Consider the following 22,919-nt stretch of genomic DNA (forward strand, 5'->3'; position numbering starts at 1 on the left):
CTGGAATACTTTAGTCTGGAACACCACAAACCACTTCCTGTTCTGGAAAAATTAGTGCCAGAAAAATATGAGCCAGATCCATCAGGAGGGACACAACATTCCAGAATCAGATTACATTCACACCCAACATTTTGTATACAAGTGCTGAAGACTTTTTCTAAAGTAAAAGTAAAAAAACTACAAAACCCTTAGCATAATGCTGCAACTGACCAAATGTGACTGTAAACTTGGGAATAGTGACCAAATTTGGGAATAGTTACTACATAATATAGTAGGTTTATGTGAAAGGGGAAGGGAAGGAAAGTGTGAGGAAAAGTCTCTTCAGAAACAAAGAACAGTGTAGAATGAAAGAATGTGACTGATTAATAACAGATATTTCTTAGGGATTTTTCACATTTCTTCCATTCCATTCAATTCCAATTCTTTCATGGCAGTTTGAAGTTATCTGCTTTCAAAACCAATAAATTAATCAACATTTTCTCCAGCTGATTTAATCCTGAAATGCGAAAAAATATTGAATAAGTGCTTTGCTCCCCAACCACATTTTTGTTTCAAGATATTTTCGTTGTTTAAAAAAAACTGTCCAAAAGCTGCTCTATCTATATCTTATTCTTTCTATGCCAATGAGATCTTGGGAAGAAATTACACAAGGGGCTCAGGACTTTTGTCTATCAGCAGGATAATTCTCCAAAATGCAAGGGAAGGGGACCAAAAGCCAGAAAAAGAAAGATAAATGTTCAAAAATGATTCAGCTCATCAGAATAAAATGTAGGAAAAAATCCAGAAAATGTTTCTCAATGCTTCCAGGTCATAGAGTCAGGGAGGTGCTACTACCTACTTAATTTTTATGGCTTTCTACTACTAGTCACATGACATGGAACATGGCTGATATTAAGGGGTTTGGAAAGAATTCCAGAAGTCATGCTCTGTATAGTTTCCATATCTTGTTTAATTGCACAGTATCTCAGCTTTAGGAGTAAAACAAATAACTGACTCAAGACTTCCAAACTATTAAGGATCATGAATTCAAGTAAGCATCTTCAATATCTATGGCTCAATCATCTAGGTCATGGTTGTCCCAAAGGTACTTTTCCAGAAAGGCAACTGGAATTTCTTAGTTTTTTTCCTTGAAAACATTTCTTATCCAAGAACCTTCTTCTGAACTGAAGAAGCTTCTTGGATGACAAGTGACACATTTTCAAGGAAAAAAACCAAGAAATTCCAGTTGCCTTTCTGGAAAAGCACATCTGGAGGCTCCTTAATACTTTGCTTAGGCATTTGCAGATGCTGGCTCATGAGATCTTAAAATTTTAGATGGAAACAAGGAAGTAACTAACCACAAAAGCCAATTTCTGTAGACATACACTTTATTAATTACATATTCTCACTGTAAGCACAAAATCTAATCCATGTTATCAAAAATAGAATGATTAACATATGACATCATTACTGGTCAGCATTTTATATACTACTACATAAAGGTTTTTTTGTATCCTTCTTAGGTGAACAAAACCTTGCATTCTGTCTCCCTGTTGTTTAAATAAACTTGGTTCAAGCAAATCATGTGGTGTCAACTTGTAAATTGGATCATGGGGAATTTACCCCTTTAATAATTAGAGACTCATCTGGGATTGAGTGGAGAGCTGGGGTGAGGCTCCAACCCAGTTATAAATATTCTTGCACTATCTCCTTAAAGCCAAGTAGGGTTAAGTGAAAGTGATTGTTTGTGACCCCCCTACTCCCTCCTTTTGTATCTCAGGTTCAAAGGGATGCTTGCACTCCCTCCCTTGTTGCGTCTCTGCATCGTTTATGGTAGACCCAGATTCATGTTCCAAGGTACTGAGTTAATGGGGTAGAGGTCTAGGGAAGGATTATTTGCAACAGCTTCACTTTCATAAGGAGATAGCTGAGAGGGGATTGAATACAAGAGCCCAGAAGCAAAGAAATGAAGAGTTCCCGTGAATGGGAAACTTACCTATAAGATATCCAGAATTTCAGCTATGCAAAACATAAATGACTTAATCACTTAAGTGTGATTTGAAGTAAACCAAACCTTAGCTGGAAATAAATCATCTTATCTGACAAACATAGATAATGGTATGAAAATGAACAGATGTGTACTTCGTATGGAAGAGATGCAAACATCAGATTTGGAATCTCTGAGGGACATTTAACACCTGGGAGATTGTTTTCAAAACAGCAGCTGACCAACTAAGGGGAATCTAGATAATGGTATGAATTTTTAAGTTTAATATTTTATATTAATGAAGGGGAGGTGAGAGACTTTCATTCTGCTGAAGTTACCTTGAAGGAATTTTAAGACTTCTTTTGATGTGAAGATTTTTAAAATAGTAATACAAGTTGTATGTAACCCTATTTTCAATGCTCTAAAGTGGATAGTGTTTTTATAGGCACTTTTTAGGAAAGAAAACAAAATACTACCCAATCAAATCCAATTCAGATACAAATCATAGTATTAAACACAGATACTATGGAATATTATCTGTCTTCCCAAAGATAAATATTCATAATCTACCTGTACAGATGTAAGATAATATCTACTATATATCGATTACTGTAAATGTCAAAAGAATATTGTTTCTACACAGACTGTTAATAAACATTTTTCAGAAATGTATTGCATTTACAGACTGAAAATTATTGCACTTCAAAGATTAGTCTTCTCCATGTTCACATTCAGAAAAAGAAGAAATTGTAAAAGCTTTGTCTCAAAGCCTGGGAAGGGTGTATTGGGTAGGAGAATTTAATTCCTCTGATGCTTTTATTGTTAGCAAATTGACTATTATAGGTGAGTAATATGTGAAATATTAACTCAGACCAAAAGAAATGCTTAAGATAACAGGTTTTTAAACTCACAAACTATGAAGTACTGTGCAAAAATTCACAGTCATTAGCTCAAACAAACGAAAACTAAAAATAAAGAAACTTTGGGCCCCTTGCTGTGCGAGCCTTCATTCTTCACATTTAGTGGCTGGTTTGCCAAAACAATATTCCAATATTATAATTTTTTGTCTGTAATCTATAATTGAGTTTCCTATGCATTGGCGCTAACTCAGTGAAATAAAATATTTACAGAAATTATTTTGGCAAATGTTAATATCACATATATACATACATACATACATATAAATGAATATAAATATTCCATCCCCCAACATTTTCGAATAAATGGTATAAAATGGCAACGCAACAATCTCACATAAAGTGAGATAGAAAACTCACTGAGAATTTAAGTTACCGTATTTTTCGGAGTATAAGACGCACCGCAGTATAAGACTCACCAAGGTTTTGAAGAGGCAAATTTTTAAAAAAGTAGGTAGATAGATAAAGGGAGAGAGGGGGGGGAGAGAAATACAGTAGGTAGGTAGGGAGAAAGAGAGAGAGTGTAGGTAGGTAGGTAGTGGGACAGAGATTGAAAGAGAGAGAGATAGTAGATAGGTAGGTAGAGAGAGAGAGAGTAGGTAGGTAGGTAGATAGAGGGATAGGGAGAAATACAGTAGGTAGGTAGGTAGAGAGAGTAGGTAGGTAGGTAGAGGGAGAGAGAGAAATACAGTAGGAGGTAGGGAGAGAGAGAGAGTAGGTAGGTAATTAGGTAGGTAGAGGGATAGAAAGAGAAATAGAAAGAGAGAAATACAGTAGATAGGTAGGGAGAGAGATAGTAGGTAGGAAGGTAGGTAGATAGAGGGATAGAGAGAGAGGGAGGGAGAAATACAGTAGGGAGGGAGGGGAGAGAGGAATAGGTAGGTAGGTAGATAGAGGGAGAGGGAGAGAGAGAGAAATACAGTAGGTAGGTAGGTAGGTAGAGAGAGATTGAGTAGGTAGGTAGGAAGATGGAGAGAGAGAGAGAGAGAGAAATACAGTAGGTAAGTAGGGAGAGAGAGAGAAGGTAGGTAGATAGGTAGGTAGGTAGATGTTTCCAGGTGTACTTATCCATGTGCTGGAGAAGGAAATCGCTGACAATCTGCAGCACCTAACTTTGTTCCTGCTAGCACAGCATTTGATCCACATAATTCTCATCAATCAGTTAAAGAGCTTTCCAAAAGGAAAAAAAAAGTTTTTGCACTTTGCAAACCTCCCCAAAACGGCCCCATTTTCGAGAAAATGGGCCCGTTTTTTTCAAATAAAAGGCATAAATAGCCTTGGGGGGTTTGCAGAATGCTCCTGTGGGGGCAAAAACGAGCAAAATAAATGGCCCGTTGTTCGCGAAAACAGGCCCTTTTTTTGTAAAAAAAATTGCATGCAAAGCCTTAGGGAGGCTTATAGAGTACTGCTGGGGGCTGGGGGGGGCAGAAATGGCCCATTTTTGTTCATTTCTGCCCTCCCCAGCCCCCAGGAGGTCTCTGAAAGCCTCCATAAGAGTATGCACTGGCCGGTTCCGGTTCCGGCGGCTGACGGCGACGGGCAACTTGTTGCTTGCTCCGGCTCCCCGGTGGGCTTCCCCACTTCTTGGGGGGCACAGGACGCCCCGCAGAGGCGTCCTGCCGGAGGGGCGGCATCGCAGGGGATCCCTGGATTGGCGGTGGCCGGCAGGAGGTCCCCCGCCTCGCCCAAGGCACCGGGGAGCAGATCGGAGGACGCATGGGCGTCTTCACTGAGAGGCTGTTCGGAAAAAAAAGAAAACTGAAGGATGCGGCGGCGGAGCGGTGAGGCGTAGACTCCCTTCATTCCTATTACCAATTTAAAAGCTCGTCAGTTGTGCAAACTTTTTTCTTCGGTTTGACTTGAAGAGGTGCGGCTGGAGGGGAGGGGGATTTCCCCCCCCCTCGGACAAGCGGCTGGAAACAAGCTCTCAGCCCCAAGGGAAGGAGGAGGGGAGAGCCAAACCAAAGATGCCACATCCTAACTAAGTGGATTTTTGGACTTAAACCTATAAAATAATGAGATCTGGAAGCTCTGGGATTTTTGAACTTTGAAAACTTTATTTGTTGCCTCGAAACCCGAAGCTGGCAGGGCAAGATGGCACACTTCCGTTGTCTTTATGAAATGTGAAACTTGACTCCACCTTCCAAACTTCAGGCTTCCGGTCTTTGTCTCCATGCTACTTGGATAACTCTCTTGTTGATTGTTTGCCTTTGAACTCCTTGGAGTGAAAAACTTTTGCTCATCTGCCAGGGTGATTAGAAAACTCCCCTCTGCCTGGACTCTCTGTCTCCTAGACTCTCTTGGCTGTTCTACTCTTCTGACTGATCCTTCTTTATACTGACTGGACTCTTTATTTTATAAACAATGACATCTAAAAGACCACCTCCTGGAAAGTCAGGATTTGCTGCCTCTGCCCCAACATCTGCAGCCTCCAGTCCTAGCACACAATCAACGTTAACAGCCTTCAAGCAACCTAAATCTACGGACTTGGAGTTTCATCAAATGTTTCAACAAATTCTACAGGGACAAGAGGAAATAAAGAGACAACTGAAGGAGATGAAAGAAGAAATTAAAGAGAACCAGGATAAAATTAATAAGAACTCACAAAGACTGGATCTTTTGGAGGATGGGGCGGCTGAGATGAGGGGGGGGGATAGAGGGTGTGCAGAAGGGAAACAAAGAACTTGACACCCAACAAATGAAAATAGAGTTTGAGAGAATGTCTTTTTATCTTAGATTCCAAAACGTGATGGAGACAGATGATGAAAACATAAGGGACATCATGACAAACATTTTGGCTGAGTATATTCAGAAGGAGAAACAACAGATGGGGTGGGAAATAGACCTGGCTTATAGAGTAAACTCAGCTTATGCTAGAACACACAATGTCCCCAGGGAGGTACACATTAAATTTCTTAGGAAAAGTACAAGAGATGAAATCCTGAATGCACAAAGGGGACAAGCCTTGACATATAAAGATAAGGAGATAACCATTCTGAAACAGATCCCCAAGAAAGTGAGGGAAAAAAGAAAACAATATTCGCAATTGGCGAATAAATTATACCAGAAGGGGGTGTGGTTTAGATGGTTGATGCCTGAAGGTATGTTAATATTCTGGGAGGAGACAAGAGTTAGGATTAATACACCCATAGAGGCGAAGGCCTTTATGGAGAAAAATAAACTGCTCCTAGAAAAACCAGATGATTCTTCAACAGACATACAAGACACGGGAGGGGCCGGAGCTCTGCCAGCGGGGGGAGATGGGGCGACAACAAGAATGACCATTGGCTTACCTGAAGGGTCCTTTTCTGTACACCGCGGGAGAGTCCAAGCAATGGGTTAATTCAGTCTGCTTGCCCTTAGGACTGAGGAACTATTTTTCCTTAAGCCACACCTCCTCCTGGTGTGCTCAATCCCCCAGAATTCTTTGAAGGAGTCAGTTCGTGCGGACGGAGCGAAGCGTCCAAGATGATGTACTGTTGACACGAGGAACCCGAATCCCGGCCTTGAGAGCCAGGGTGGGTTGGACTCTCCCGCGGTGTACAGAAAAGGACCCTTCAGGTAAGCCAATGGTCATTTTCCTGTACACCGCTTGGAGAGTCCAAGCAATGGGACATACCAAAGTTATTGTCCATCTGGGTGGGCAGAAGAAGGCTCCCGGGATTCGGTCTCTGACACAACCGCCTGGAGCACACGCCTGCCGAAAGACGCCTCAGCCGAGGCGAAAATGTCCAGTTTATAGTGTCGCACAAATGGAGAAGGAGAGGACCACGTAGCGGCCCTGCAGATGTCCAGGATCGAGGCCTGGGTGGCCCAGGCCGCTGAAGTAGCAGCACTTCGTGTGGAGTGTGCAGTGATGCCGCGCGGAACGGCCTTGGATTGACTTTCATAGGCAGTCGCAATGCAAGCGCGAAGCCACCTGCCAATTGTGGAGGAAGTGACCTTCTTCCCTAGGGAACCGGGCTGGAAGGAGAGGAAAAGAGCCTCTGACTTCCTGAATTCCGCAGTACGAGCGATGTAGACCTTCAGGGCCCTCCTGACATCAAGATTGTGCCAGGATCGCTCTCTGGGATGCGACGGATGAGGACAAAAATTTGGCAACACAATGTCTTGCGCTCTATGGAACCATGAGTTTACTTTGGGGGTAAAGGTCGGGTCCAGCCTCAAAATGACCCTGTCAGGGTGGATGACGCACAGATCCTGGCGAACAGAGAGAGCTGCCAGCTCCGAAATCCGGCGAGCTGACGTGATGGCAATCAAGAAGGCCGTCTTCAGCGTCAGGAATCGAAGAGAAGTAGTGCGTAAAGGCTCGAATGGAGGGCCAGAGAGGGCCCGCAGGACCACGGACAGCTGCCAAGTAGGATAGCGATGAACGGTGGGAGGGCGAAGGTTAGAAGCGCCCTTGAGGAAAAGACGCACCTTCGGGATTTTGCTGAGAGGCAAAAGGTGGTCGCCCGACCAGACAGTAGACAAAGCCGCCACTTGGCGTCGAAGGGTGTTCGGGGCCAGGCCCTTGTTGAGTCCCGCTTGAAGGAAGTCAAGCACTCTGGGAACAGGCGCGGTCGTCGGCTCGATGAGCAGCTCCTCACACCACTTGGCGAAGGCGGCCCAGGACGCATCATAAATCCTAGTGGTTGAAGGGCGTCTAGCCGCCTGAATGGTGTTCACTACCTCCTCCGACAGGCCTTGGTCTTTTAGTTGGTCCCCCTCAAGTGCCAGACGGCCAACTGGAGCCACTGGGGCTCTGGATGAATCACGGCCCCCTGGCTGAGGGAGATCTGGTTCGGAGGAATGCGCCACGGAGGAGACACCGACAGGTGGACAAGGTCGGCAAACCACGACCTGCGGGGCCAGTGCGGGGCCACGAGAAGGACCTCTGCTCCCTCTGCGATGACTTTGGAGATGAATTGAGGAAGGAGAGGCAGGGGAGGGAAGGCATACAGTAGCTCGCGGGGCCACTTGCAACGCAGTGCGTCTGTCCCCTCCGCCCCCGGGGTGAAGAACCGGGAGTAGAAGCGGTCGAGCTGCTTGTTGTCCCTTGACGCAAACAGGTCTACGGCCGGAGTCCCGAATCTGTCGGACATCTGGCGGAACAGGCGAGGGTCCAGTTTCCACTCCGCAGGATCTATGGTCGTCCTGCTCAGCCAGTCGGCCTGTGTGTTGTCCACTCCGGAGATATGGTCGGAGCGAAGGGATTCCAGATGGCGCTCCGCCCAGCGTCCCAGGGACTCCGCCTCTCTCATCAGTGCTCTGGATCTGGTGCCGCCCTGGCGGTTGATGTGGGCCTTGGTGGCCACATTGTCCGTCATCAGAAGCACATGTTGACGATGGATGGGCCGGCTGAAATGGCGCAGGGCCAGGCGAGCAGCTCTCAGTTCCAGCAGGTTGATGCTGTAGCTGGATTCCACTTGGGACCACTTGCCCTGAACAACCAGGGACCCCATGTGGGCTCCCCAGCCGGAGAGGCTGGCGTCTGTGGTGATGATCAACCTCTCGGGCTCCTTGAATAGGTGGCCCTTGAGGATGGCCGGAGACACCCACCAGCGGAGAGACCTCCTCACGTCCGGGGGAACTCGAATCGGCCTGGTAGAGTTGCTCCTGGATGCCCTCTGGTGCGGCAGCAGCAGCCACTGAAGAGACCTGGAATGCAGGCGGGCCCACGGCACGATGGAAATGCAGGAGATCATTTTTCCCAGCAGCTGCGACAGAAGGACCACTGGAGCCTGCCTCAAGCTCAACACCTTGTGGGTCATGGACCTTAGACCGGTCAACCTGTCTCGGGAAAGGAAAACCCTGCACAAGTTGGTATCTATCACCGCCCCCAGGTGTACAAGTCTGTTGGTTGGAGTGAGATGGCTCTTCTCTATGTTTAGAGAGAAGCCGTGATTTCTGAGGGATCTCATAGTGGTTTGGAGATCCCGAAGGGCCTGCTGCCTGGACGACGACTGGATCAGGATGTCGTCCAGGTAGCACTGGAGCCTTATGGGCCTGCGTCTTAGCTGAGCCGCCACTACCGCCAGCACTTTGGTAAACGTCCGAGGAGCGGACGAGAGGCCGAATGGAAGAGCTTTGTACTGGAAGTGGCGACCCGCATAATAGAAGCGCAGGAACTTCCTGTGCTGAGGACGGATGGGGATGTGGAGGTATGCCTCTTTGAGATCTATAGATGTGAGAAGATCTCCCTGTCGAATCCCCGCCAGAATGGACTGCAGAGACTGCATCTTGAACCTCCGGTAGGCGATATGCCTGTTGAGGTTCTTGAGGTCCAAGATGGCTCTCCACCCCCCCGAGTTCTTTGGTACCAGGAAGAGGATGGAGTAAAACCCCTTCCCCTCTTCGCCTTGGGGAACTGGTTCCACGGCCCTGATGTCCAGGAGATGACGGACTTCCTGGTCCATACGCTGCCTCTTTTGGGGGCAGGGCGGGACAGGGCACCGGATGAAGGTCCGAGGGGGAAGGGACAGGAATTCCAGGGAGAGGCCTTCCCTGACTGTCTGCAGAACCCAAGCATCCTCGGTGTTCTGGGCCCAATGGGAGGCGAACAGCTGGAGGCGACCCCCGATGGGCGCCAAGCCCTGGCAGTCACTTTGACTTACGGAACGGCCTGTTGGAGGCCCCACCGCGGTTATACTTGCGGAAGCCGAACTGCTGCCTGCCTCTGTCCCGAAAGGGCGCTCTGTCTTGGGACCTGTCGCCCTGCTGGCCGAAGGACCTATTAGAGGGAGAGAAGGAAGAGGCAGAGGTGGAAGGCTCGGAGGCACGAAAGGACTGCCTCCTAGAGTAGGGAGCGGCCTTACGTTCCTGCTTTTTATTTAGAGAAGGTAGGATCTTCCTCTTGTCCTTGGACTCAATGAGGAGAGGATCCAGGGACTCGCCAAACAATTTGGACCCCTTAAAGGGGGCGGAAGCCAGTTTCCATTTGTTTTTCTGGTCCGCTTGCCAATGTCGGAGCCAGATCAGTCGACGGGAAGTTATGTTAGAACCGAGGGCCCTGGAGGCAAATTTGGTGGCATTGAGGGACGCGTCAGCGGCATACTGGGAGGCCGCGATTATTTTTGACACGTCCTGGTGGAGACGGATGTCTCCCGCCGGGAGCTTGTTTAGGAGCTCGCGCAGCCAGATCACAGAGGCCCTATTAAAAAAGGAAGCGGAAGAAGAGGCCCTAATGGCCCAGGCAGCCGCCAGATGGGTCTTGTGGCACGCCTTTTCCGCCTTCTTGTCCTCCGCCTTAAGGCCTTCCAGGAGGTCGGCCGGTAGCGAGGAGTTGGAAGTGAGCGCAGCGATGGGCGGGTCGACAGTAGGAAGGGCCAGAAGGTCCTCCAACACTGGCTCCATAGTATAAAGCTTCCTATCTACCCCACTGGGAGAGGATTGCGTGGCTGGCTGAGCCCACTGGCGCTGGATTAAGTCGAGGAACAGCCCCGGGACCGGAACCAGCTCTTGCTGGGGCGCTGGCACATCAAACATGACCGCATTGGGATTAGCCGGAGGGGCATCATCCGCCGGCGCGGTCGGCTTGGGCTTGATCCCCACCCTGGTGGCAGCCTTGACCTTGTGAAGGACCGATTTAAAAAGGCTGGGCTTGAAGAGACCCGCAAAGGCGGGCGCTTCGGGGGGAAGGTCCTCATCGTCCGAGAGGCCTAGCACCTCCGGGTCAGGGTCCTCAATGGCAGAGGCCTCGCTGACCACCGAGGATTCCAGGGAAGGATGGCGAGCACGCTTGCTTGGGGGCGGAGCTGCCTGATCGGGTTTGGGACCCCTAGGGGCCGCTGCGGTAGGACTTTTAAATTTCATGGCCTCCGTGATGCCCTTGGCAATGGCGCGGGCCATTAGCTCCTGCATGCGGGGCGATAACTCCTCAGAGTCAGAATCGGGATCCAAGCCCTCTTCTAGGGGGGGTGAAGCCTCACCCTGCATATCGTCTATGCTAGCATCCCCAGGGGGAGGAACCTGTTCACAGGCCCAAGAAGGGACCGGGGAAGCCGGCTCTGCAAATGACCTATTAGGGGATAGGTCCTGGGATTCCACCTCCTCGGCGAGGACCGACTGGAGATCTTCCCGGGAGGGAGGGGCTCCTGAAAGGGACTGCACCCTGTCTGCCTGGCGTCTGGCCTTCTCGAATTGCTTGTCAAGGGCCCGCTGGCGCCTTTCAGCATCCTTGGCCTCAGCTACCGAAGGGGTTCTGGAACGCTGTTTCCCAGAGCTACCCCCACCACTCTTGCCCGCACCCCCACTCCCCGAAGAGGAGGAACCCTTGCTAGGGGCCTGCGAGAGGCTCGGCCTAGCGTCTTGGGAATCGGGAGGACTGGGCAGGTCCATAGTCAATGACCACACAAGATGGAGCAAGGCTATGATAAGGCAGAAGGATAGATATAGACTGGGTGCTGTAATGGGAAACAAAACGAAATGATCGTTAAAATTGCCATATATACAATTAATCGAATCAATACTATGAAATCATCCCATGTTTCACACCAGTCGGAGGCCCAGGGGTAGGATTGGGGCCTGCACCGAGGTGCAAGGCTCCGCAGGAGAAGCAGGGAGGAGAATGACTATAGAAAAAATCTTTAGGCCTGCGCTTACTTAAGGCCTCCTCCCTGAGCCGGTATGATGACCGTTGGAATGGCACAGGAACCAGCGCCGCTCGCAAAAATAGACAAAGGGCGAAGGTGGCGATCCTAGCCCGAGAAACCCTTGCTAGGCCCTGCCACCTCCAGCGGCCTCCTGACAACGAGGCTGATGCAACATGGCGGCCATGGCTGGGCGCGCTATTTTCGCGCCTAAAAATGGCCGCCGCAACAGCGTGGGGCTAAGGGAGAGCGAGGGGCGAACGCGCCTCGCAATGGCGACGATCGCCCACTCCTCCCTGCGGCAGAGGTCCTCTAGCAGGCCGGGGAGCGAAAAAACTTCGACGAAAATAACAAACGAGGGGCCTGGGGACTTAGGAACCTCGCCGCTGCAGCCGCGCCGTTTTAAACGACAAGCGGCAGGCCTCCGAAGCCGTCCCAAGAGGATCGGCTGAGGGGCACCCCCCACCACCTTCCAGCTTACCTCCTGGCCTTCAAGTGCAGATTGTACTGAAGAAAGTCGCAGAATTTAAGAGAGAAACGTCTCACGAGGTTGGAGGAATAGTAGAGAAAAACTTTAAACGCAATTTGAGAGTCCAAGCCAAAAGAAGGATCAATTTAGCTCAGAGCTCTAACTAAATACGTCCAAACGGGCTGACTGAGGAAGAATTCTGGGGGATTGAGCACACCAGGAGGAGGTGTGGCTTAAGGAAAAATAGTTCCTCAGTCCTAAGGGCAAGCAGACTGAATTAACCCATTGCTTGGACTCTCCAAGCGGTGTACAGGAAAAAGCTCAGATCACACAAATGAGTAAGAAAAGTCATCTGATATAAACTGATCGAAACTACCAATTGAATTTACCACACTGACTACATGTTATTACTTAATATTGAATTTTATGCAAATGTATACTATGAGTTTGGAGGGGGTGTGCATCTACCGTATTTCGCAGCTGCCAAAATTTGTAACTTTTCCCTTACCTTTTCCCTTTGTAAAAATTTAAAAAACCAATAAAATTTTGTTTAAAAAAAAAAGAGTATGCACTGGCCATTTTGGTGAAGGGGCGGGGCTTCGGGAAGGGTGGTATTCGATGTATAAGACGCACCCAGATTTTCACCCTCTTTTTTGAGGAAAAAAGGTGCGTCTTATACTCCAAAAAATACGGTAATTTTTATCCTGCTATATTATTTACACCAACAACCCAAGGTGGTGAACATATCCAACAAGACTTTCTCATCCTATTTTCCCCACCACAACAACCCTGTGAGGTGGATTGGGCAGAGAGTGTGTGACTAGCCCTAAGTCACCCAGCTTACTTTCATGGCTGAAGAAACACACGATCTCCTGCTTTCTAAACTGAAGCTTAACCATTAGATCAAATTGGCTTCCAAAAGAAAAAAACATGAACAAAATAAAATCAAGTAAAGTTGTTTCTCTGGACTATATTATGTTAGAAAGGTATTGTTACGATTCTACATTAGAATCTCAATGTAAGAATGTGTGCAATAAGAGGAAAATAACTGAAATTTGGAGAAAATATTTACGTCCTAGAGTACTGGGCAAGATACATTTGCTATGCTGTTGTAGGGGGCTCCTTGTGTGAAATTTACAATGACAGGGCAGTGAAAGAGAATAATTTGTTAGGTATGTGAGTAAGGATTAAAACAAATCTCTTACTACGTTGTTGAAGGCTTTAAAATTGAACTAGCTTGACCACGTACAGGTTATGAAAAATTGCCATAGCTCTGTAAAAGTTAGTCAAGGTTATTATTAACAACCTGAGAGAAAACTTTAGAGCAGCGCTTCCCAACCTTTCTGGCTTTGAGGACTGGCGGTGGGGGGAGAGAAGATGGGATGGTTTCATGCAAGTCGTGTGTGCGCGCGCACATACACTCACTTGCTGCTTCTGCAGCCTAGTTCTAAATAGGCTGTGGCCCAGTATTGAGCCACAGCTGGGGGTTGGGGACCCCTGCTTTAGAGGTAGTTGATGACTTATGACTATTCATTCAGCAACCCTTCAAAGACAGAATGGTGTTGAATGATGGTTACCAATCGGTTGTCAGATTTCTGACTGTTGCAGCATCATTGTGGTCACATGATTACAATCTGGGTGTTTAACATGGGTGCTTATGATCAATTGCAGCACTCTGCAATTATGTGACCACTATTGTGACTTTTTCTGACTGCTTCTCAAGAAAGTCAATGGGTAATCTGGCAGAGAAAGTTCCAAATCGCTGATATACGTTCCCCCATCACAAACCGTAGGCTAAAATTAAAAATACTATATTTTGATTACAGATGAAAAGTTGAAACCGGAAGCTTGCTTCTAACATTCATTCCACGATAGGTATTAAATCAGTTAGGAAGAACATTTATACATTTGCTTTCTTTAGAATATTCATAAAAAGATTTAGATCTTTCTTCAGTCATTGATTGCAATATCAAAATTAAAAATTGCACTCTTCACATTTGATGTGACTAGTGTGCAGTTTGATTGCTGAGTTAGAATTGAGGATCCTTCCTTCATCTTACCTTCCTATGAGACATAGGATTCTGTGTTGACTTTTGACTCCTAGACCAGGATCTTATCTTATCTGTCCTCCACCTAGCTCTTTGAGGGATTGGCAACAAGGAAGAGCTCTCTCAAATATGATGTACTTATTTACACACACACACACACACACACACACACCTTTGTGTGCGTCTAGAACATAATAAACAAAAAGTAAAACAAACTCTGTATATTTGGTGCTGGGGAGTACAGATCAGATTTTATAAGTCCGCAATTGCCACTGTAGAATCTGCCTAAATATGTTTTTCTAATTTAGCACTGCTTCCTTAATACTGTTATATTTTCTGTGTTGTGTTCTGCATTACTATCTTCCAGCCTATTACTAATTTGGGTCTGATTATTACTGGCCCGATTGAAAAAAGCACTGCTTGCACATAAATGGCTAATCTGAATGAAGACAATTAAGCCTTCTTATCTTTTCCAGCAATTTAATGAAGATATAAACGGCACAGGAGGGTAATATAGAATCCCATGTGATATTACAACCGTCATAGCATCAAACTATAATTCTCAGTCCCACCCAGAAAATGTCTGCATGGAAAGAATACAATCACACAATACATGAAATCCTAATCTCAAGGTCAAGAAACTGTGGCTTGAAAAACCAGCAGACCTTAAATTATTCTTTCAAAGTAACCTAGGCAGCTGCATAATTGACCCCAAAACAATTGCAATTATATCAATACTATCTAGAAATTTTGGAGCTTGATAGACACCATCTGTCCTAGAACTATGTTTAAAAGAAGTGTTTATTACATAGAAAAGCAAGCTGTTAGCCTCATCTCCAGAAAAGAAATAGTGTTCAATTAGCACATATGAGCTTTTAGGGACCCAGATATTGTTCTTCTTGCTGTAGTGACCATTTGAGGCAATATTTTGTTCAAAGTCTATAGTGCTTATTTACATATATGATTACAGATTTGTACATCTATTTGCATATTTCAGTACAAAGATTGGGTAGTACTTTGGTGGAGTGACAAAATGTATCTTTACGTTTAGAGCAAGTTCTTATATGAAATATTATTTTTGGAAAATAGCCAGTCATGTCTCTCTTGCTGTCTCATGTAATTTTACAGTGGCTTTGGCTCAACTAAGACATACTGTGTCCAAAACCTGAAAGCATTTATCGAAATTTAGCATTCTGATCATCTGCATTCCCTATAGTGAAGCTTCTGGCCATTCTAGTCTATTCACATTTAATTCTGCATCTGTTGTCTGTATGTATCCAATATCACAAAACAAAGTAGATGCTAATTATTGCTGAGACTTCAGTTACATTAGTTAGTTGTGGGTTGTTGTTTTTTTTGTTATTACCCTCCTTCAGTGTATTCAAAGAACACCCTGCTGATGGTAAAAAAAATACAAAAATCTGGTTCATGTTTAGAGATGCGTCTCTTCCAATTGTTTCTTCAACAATGCTGACGTAGAAGGCAGATGATTTTTCAACAGTGCAGTAGCTTCCACTGTTTTTAAAACAATAATATAACAAAGAAATAATTCTTTCAAACCTTCTTGTAAGGGTGTCTACTTTAATTAACTTCCAGGTTTTAATTAACTTTCAAGGTGTAAATTTAATTCAAGCAGCAAAAGAACAGGTGTTTACTCTTCAAATACCTGGCTTGTATACTATGCAACTCTACTGTATTTGAGCTTTCTTATAACTACCATTTGTCATGAACACTTCTTACGACTTGCAATCAGAATGATGTGTATATGATTCTATCTTCACCACCAACTTCATTTTGTTTCAGTAAGACCTTTTAACAGGCCTAGAATAAAATTATTCTGTACCCAAATATGACTTACATGACCTTCATTGGAAACTGCAGCACATTCCATTGTCATGTTAAGTTTCCAGGAAATTTACTAGAATTATCACTTTGGCAGACATGGAACTTCAAAACAGCAAATTACATATATATTGTGTGGAAGAAAAAGAAGCCTATTAATAGTAAATATTTAAAAAAAGATGCTTGTGTATATATTTAAAATGTTTTATATGCACATATTACATTTTTTATCCCATCCTACCTCTGAACTGTTCAGGATGCTGTGTGCACAAACACAAACATACCTCTTCTGCTGCTACAATTTTACCAACATGTCACTTTTTTATTATTTAGAATTGTCATCAAGTGACAAAGTCATCTAGAATATTTACATTTTTACTCTGAATGTACACGTTCAAAATATATCTGTGTATGCAGGGACAGGATGGGTTTTTTTGCCAAGTTTATTTTATTTATTTATTATTAAACATCTAGGCAGCGTATCTTGCCAAGGTAATATTTCAAATTGCATGAAGGCAAGTTAATGGTTTGCCACTAAGAACAAGCAAGTAGAACCAAAATATACATTGTATAACCAGGAAAGAAGGAAATAAGTGTAAAAGCTCCATAAACAAATACAATGTATTTAAAAAAACATTGTCCTTTTAAAATTGGTATTTTAAAAAAACTGGCAGTATTTATATTTTAGAAAAGGCTTTTTAGCGCCTGCGATGCGCATTTGCATGTGAAGCAAACTGGTAGCAGACTTCAGAGCATTTCACCCCTGCTTTATTTGCATCTGAACTACACAGATCAGCAAAATCAGTTGACAAAGTCTAAAGCAAAGGCACAAAGTTATCACTTTGTAGTATTTTCACTACGTTTAAATTTCTTCTATGATTTTTTCTCTATGGCATTAAAACCAAGATAAGTAACTTTATTTGAAGTCTTTTGTATCACAATATCTAACAAATCTATGTTTTCCTTTTAAGATCCACCATCACTCGAAAATGCTACAAAATGATAAAACTGCAGTATAAATGTTGTAATAGGAGAAACGTTTAGAAATAAGATTTGTTTATGGAGGGATAAACAATCAGTTAATGTGCTGTGAATTTATGCTCCATTAAAGAATGTTTGTATAGGCAGTCCCTGGGTTAAGAATGATATGCGTTCCTAAGTCTGTCTTTAACTTATATTTGTATGTACGTTTGGAAATTGTATTTATGAATGGATTACCTATTACTACAAATGGCTGAAGCCATGCAATGTTTTCATGAACTGCTGAACAAGCTCTATATTAAAAACGGGTAGCTTCAGCAATTTATGAAAACATTGCATGACTTTAACAGCTCTTCAGCTCAAGGATGAAGAACCTCATCTCTGCCATTTTAGAAATAGGCAGCCCATCTGAAAATATGAGTTGTCTGTAGCTCGAATATTCTTAACCCAGGAACGGTCTGTATTGTTTCCCTATGTAAATAGAATTACAGCAAGAGTAAGTACAAACATTTGAGGTAAACTTTTTGTTAAATACATATGGGAAAATGTTTCACATAATTCTGATAAGAAATGATATAAAATTTGAAAATGAGCAAAATCTCAAGACTGGACCAATGTTGGACCAATAAGCTCTGAAAAATGGAAACTGCATCTTACAGATAGTCCTTAACAACGATAATAGGCACCAGAACTCCATTGCGAAGTGATAAGGTTATAAAGAGCGACATCATATAATTGTACCCTATTAGCTAGGGCAGCAGCTGCAGTTCACATCATTAGATAAGTCCTGCATAGTTATAGTGTTCCATAGTCATATGATTGCTATTTGTGACCTCCTGCTGGCTTTGTCATTGACTCTGCTTTGTGGAAGGCTGCAAATATTATGTGACCACAGGAAAGTGCAAATGTCATAAAAGAGCCATTCGCCAAGGGCCCAAATTGTGATCATGTGATTGCAGGGGGATGCAACTAAAAGGAATGTTTATAAGTCCCGTCATTCAGCACCGTTGTAACTTCAAATGGTTGCTGAACAAGTGGTGACTATCTGTAGATGGTTTAAGGTAACTGTATAATATATGTAAACCAAGGATATTTTTGATCCTTTGGAAAGTTTGAAACCTTGAGGGGTATACACCTCAGAGTATACATCTTAAGGTGGCCGTAATAGCCATAGCTTGTTATGTCAATGTGACTCTACTACTGCACAGTCTCTCAATACGCTTCAAGATACAATTCAAGATACATGTCATCACTTTAAAATCCTACATATGTTATAGAAGTGGGTTATTTATAGGATCACCTTCTCCAAAGAACATCTGCTTGTACAATATGCTTTCAGAAAGAGGTCATGCTCTAGATCCATGTCTTAAACATTGCAAACTTATGGATCCTAGGAAATATGCCTTTCTGATTGCCCTATCTGATCATAGAATAATCTCATCTCCAATGTATGACAGATCCCATTTGCTTGCCTTTAGAAAGCAACCATTAAGGTCTGGCTTTTTCTCCAGTCATACATACCATTCCTTCAACACCATTGCAACTTTGCATAGTCACTGAATGAGTGATCATTAAATCACATCATCCGGGGAGAGGGGGCGGTCTAGAAATCTAATAAATTATTATTATTAAAATTATTATTAAATGAGGACTACCTGTACTTAAAAGTCTGCTTAAATCCAAATCAATAAAAGAAACATACACTGGATGCACAGATACTATTTTTTAACCTACTTGTTAAAACATAGGCAAATTTCTAAAATGTTTGCAAAAACATGTCTTACATATTACTACAGAAAGATGACAAGTTATCTAAAACAAACACAAAAAATTAAGGCTGATAACATTCTCAACTATGAGTCTATCTTTATTTAGTACCCTCTACAAGAGGGCTGTCAAACTCCCAGCACGCAGGCAAGATGCTGGTTACATCAACGCCCAGTTTAGCAAAGGGGGGGGGGGAAGTCCCGATACGTCACGTGACATTGCCGTGATGATGTGAGTTTGACACCCATGCTCTAAACTATGTAACTTTACCATTCCTACTTTTCCCACTTACTGTTAATAGTTTCAGAGAACATGCTAAATCAAAACACCTTATGGCTCTGAATTATTCACTTTGTTTAATATAATGCTCTACTTCCTATTGCCGCTGTTGCCTGACTGCTACTTCCAAATTTCAGAATTCTATGCAGAGCTTTCTTAACTTTCCCTAGCCATTAAATCTATCATACTATTATGTGCAGAAAGTGATAAGTTAGAACACTAAAAGGACAAAATAGATGAGTTAGGATCCGAAAGAATTTTATTAAATGCCTATCTTCAAGTTAGCGTAAGCATTCCAGCAGTACTGCTGGATTTTCAAGTGCCATGACTGTAGCCTATTGTTTCAAAATATACATTTAGCCATAAAAAGTAATAACTAAGCTCTCTTCCTTGATGGATAGTAGCCAAGGACTCATCAAAGTTCCTGTAAAGATCTGGTGTCCTATTTTAGGTCCCTGAAAAACAGGAAACATTTCTTGGCTTTATTCCTCAAAAATGCAGCCTTCTTTTCCAGGTGGTGCAGACAGTTCCTTTTTATCATCATAATTAATCTTATTAAAGATTAACAAAAAATTCAAAACCAGAGAGGAAATATAAATGTACACCTCTGGTAAAAAGAAACAGTCTAACTATATTATATGCTGTTTTAAATAATTGTAATCTCTTACCAGGACAACACAGCTGAAATATAGTCTTTATTTACTTGCATAAGAATGCAAATATCTAACATCTAGCACTTTTATGTGAGCACGCTCTCATTTCAAAAGCAGCTCCAGACCTCTACGATTATATTGTCATTGAGGAGTTTGGTAGTAAACTGATTCACTTCCATCTCAGTTGGGGGGTTACTATGACTACCAGGTCTGGGCTGACAGCAGTAAACCATTTAAGTTTCACCTACTTCTCTGCTGATGCTGTTCTGGATTTTGCAGCCCAAAACTGATAGCTCTAGGTCAGTGATAGCTAACCGTTTTGTCCTCGCGTGCTGAAAGCATGCGCGTGCCCATGACAGCGCACATGTGTGTGCCCACACCCATAATGCAATGTGAGTGCAACTCCCCCTGCGGCTCCCCTTGCACATGCGAGAGTGACCTCTTCCCCCCATGCACATGCAACCCCCCCGCAAAGCCTGTTTGGGACCTAGCAGGCATTCCTGAAGCCTGCTGAGACCAAAAACAGGCCATGGGGAGTGCACCACCACCCTGCGGTCTGTTTTGGGCCTAGCAGGCCTGCCTGAAGGCTCCTGGGACCAAAAGCGCTGCATCCCCCTGCTCCCCCTGCCTCCCACGCATATGCAAGTGCCTCCAGCATGCACGGCAGAGACCCAAAATTCAGCTGGCCGCTGGGAGGCACACATGCATGTGTGGTGGAAATGAGCTGGGCGATGGCTCACATGTCTGCAGAGAGGGCTCCGCATGCCATTTGTGGCACATGTGCCATAGGTTCACCATCACGACTCTAGGTATAATCGAAGCTAAAAAAAGAAAAGAAACAAAGAAACAAAAAAAAAGGGGGGGGGGCAACGACGACATTATTTTGCAACAGTGATGTTTGTATGTGGTCTGTTTTCCATTGGGGAAACTCTTGCTTTATCTGTCCTTGCAGTTTCTGAGGTTTACTCCTTTTAGCAGCCATTAAAAACAATGCTTTTTTGAATTGAAATGAGATTTGCTGATTCCTCTTTCTCTTATGGAGGGATGAGAAAATTCATTAAGTGGCAGTTGAGTCTCTTTTTTTCTTTTTCTTTTGGGGTAGGGGGAGGGAAGGTATTTTAATTACTTCGAAGTTTGGAAACAGTACATGACAAATTTCTTGTTTTTACTATAGCACAAAAATAGACTCAAAAGTAGTAGGCAAGAATTCTGAGATGGTTCAAGAGACAATTCATATTTTGTTTCACCATCACCACTACCGCCACCACCTCCAAGAAAAACTGTTTCTCCCATATAATCTTTGAACTGTGACACAACTGGAGAAAACAAATCTATTTTCCTCTATAAATTCATTACAAAGTAAGATTACATAATTTCTGATTTGCTGGTGACACACAGCATATTAATAGAATTTTTATTTTTCTTAACTGCACAAAGCAATGCTAAATGTTCTCCAAAGGGCTGGCTCTAAATTATCCTCCCTATTCTATAAAACTGAAGGCAATGTTCAAAGAGGAAAGAAGGAGGGAACAATAGCCATATTGGAAGAAGAGGGAATATGGTGGTCTCTGTTAAACTCCCTCCTCTGAAATGAACGATGATGAAATCTAGATAATAGCCAAGCAGATAGAAACACACTAGTTTCACTAAGTTTGTTACTTTAATTTTGATTCACAATTCTGTTTTTCTTTCTATTTTTCCAATAATTTCATGTTCCACATAGCACAGCCACTTTTTAATTTATTTATTTATAAAAATTATTGGCCACCCATCTTACCATAAGGTAACTCTGGGTGCCTTACAGTAATAAAATTATATCTGCATGAAAATATAAATAAATGAACTAAATATTAAAATCTAAGGACGTGGGGAGGGCGGAATGGGGGGAAGTGGGATCTGTTGTTACTCATCAACCACCTCCACTGTGCTGTTCCCCCATTGAGGCCCCAGGCCAACTTGCAGAGCCAGGTCTTTAGGCCCTTTTGAAAGGATAGGAGGGTTGGGGTCAACCTCACATTGGGGACAAGACTTTCCAGAGGGCAGGCGCAACAGCAAAGAAGGGCCTCCTTTTTATACCTAAAGGCTGGACCTTATTGGTTTACTAATACAACTTCTGATTAAAATGTTCCTTCTATGCGGGACTTGTTACATAACTATACTTAGGTTTCAAGTTTGGCACAAGGAATATTTTTTTTTCTGGCTTAAGAATGTACTTAAAAGAACAAGAACAGTTAAAGATTCCAGAACCAACCAAGGATCTTCAGCATAAATGTTAGTAGCCTTAATAGATTTTCAATTTTAACAATTTGCAATTTGTAACAATGTGGATCTATCGATCTGACGATAAGTTGCAGTTCTCACCGCCTAGAACGTGTGCATTTTGTTTAAAAGTGCTTCCACCTCAGACTATTTAAGTACAAAAGCAGGGACGACTTGGTAGTCAAGCAGATTCAATTTAGTATAGTCAGATTTTAGACCAACACACCCTACTGTGTCCTGAAAAAGCACACTAAACATTTCATTTCCTCTAGTGTGAAGTTGAAGGGTATTTTTGTGGGGGTGGGTAACTGATTTAAAGATGTTATTTGCAGGTTCCCATTGTTCAGCAGGAGGAACTCCCTCATTGTGTTCTCAGTGCATTCTCAGGATTCTAACTTCAGCAGAGTGAATTATTGGATAGTTTGCTTTAAAGAGCTTTGAGAAGCCTTGAGAGAAGAAAGGAAGTGCATGAAAATATTTGGAAAAATTCAATTGTGGATAGGGAGAAGTATAATTTCAGCGTGATTGAGATATAAAGGATCCTTTAGTGAAACAAGATTTCTTTACTTGTGTAGTTACCCATTTGTTCATCTAAAATTAAATGATGCAGAAACCTTGGCAGGTCCCTATTTGTAAGAAACAAAGTTTAATATTAAATCCAAACTTTATCTCAAACACAAACTCAAACTTTGAAGGGCACATACAATTTTTAATTTGCATTAAGGGACATAATAGAGAGCTACGTTTCAGAAGGATAAGGGAAGCAATGGCGTTCTCACACAGTAACACCAAAATTATATCTAAATTCTATATCAATCAAACTTTTAACTGTCTCCTTATTTTCAGAATGAAACTTTAAATTTTAAACTAGTGAATACCAAATTACACTTGATTATCTAATCTCTTTTAAATTCAGTATGGGTATAATTCACAGGACTTTCAACCTTTGAGAAGTGAAAAATGCATGTGCCAAAAAGCCCCTTACTCCTTATAATAAGGTAATTCCTCATTAACTATAAAGTCTTCAAATATAATATTATGTACCTTCTTCAACATCCAGTTAACTTAGATACAACTGACAATATGGGAAATAACTTCCTAAAGACTTTCTTTTCATTTTACTTGTTAGGCCGAAGCTATATATTCCTATTTTGGAACAGCTTTTATG

General features: G+C 43.2%; 1 protein-coding gene across 1 annotated transcript in view; it reads right to left on the minus strand.

Annotated features, from left to right (window-relative positions):
- Window positions 1–22,919, minus strand: part of MCC (MCC regulator of WNT signaling pathway) — a 217,727-nt gene that overhangs the window by 107,223 nt on the left and 87,585 nt on the right. The gene's annotated exons all lie outside the window — the stretch shown is intronic.

This window comes from Natrix helvetica, assembly GCF_964273705.1.
Source record: "Natrix helvetica genome assembly, chromosome: 2".
Taxonomy (NCBI): domain Eukaryota; kingdom Metazoa; phylum Chordata; class Lepidosauria; order Squamata; family Natricidae; genus Natrix; species Natrix helvetica.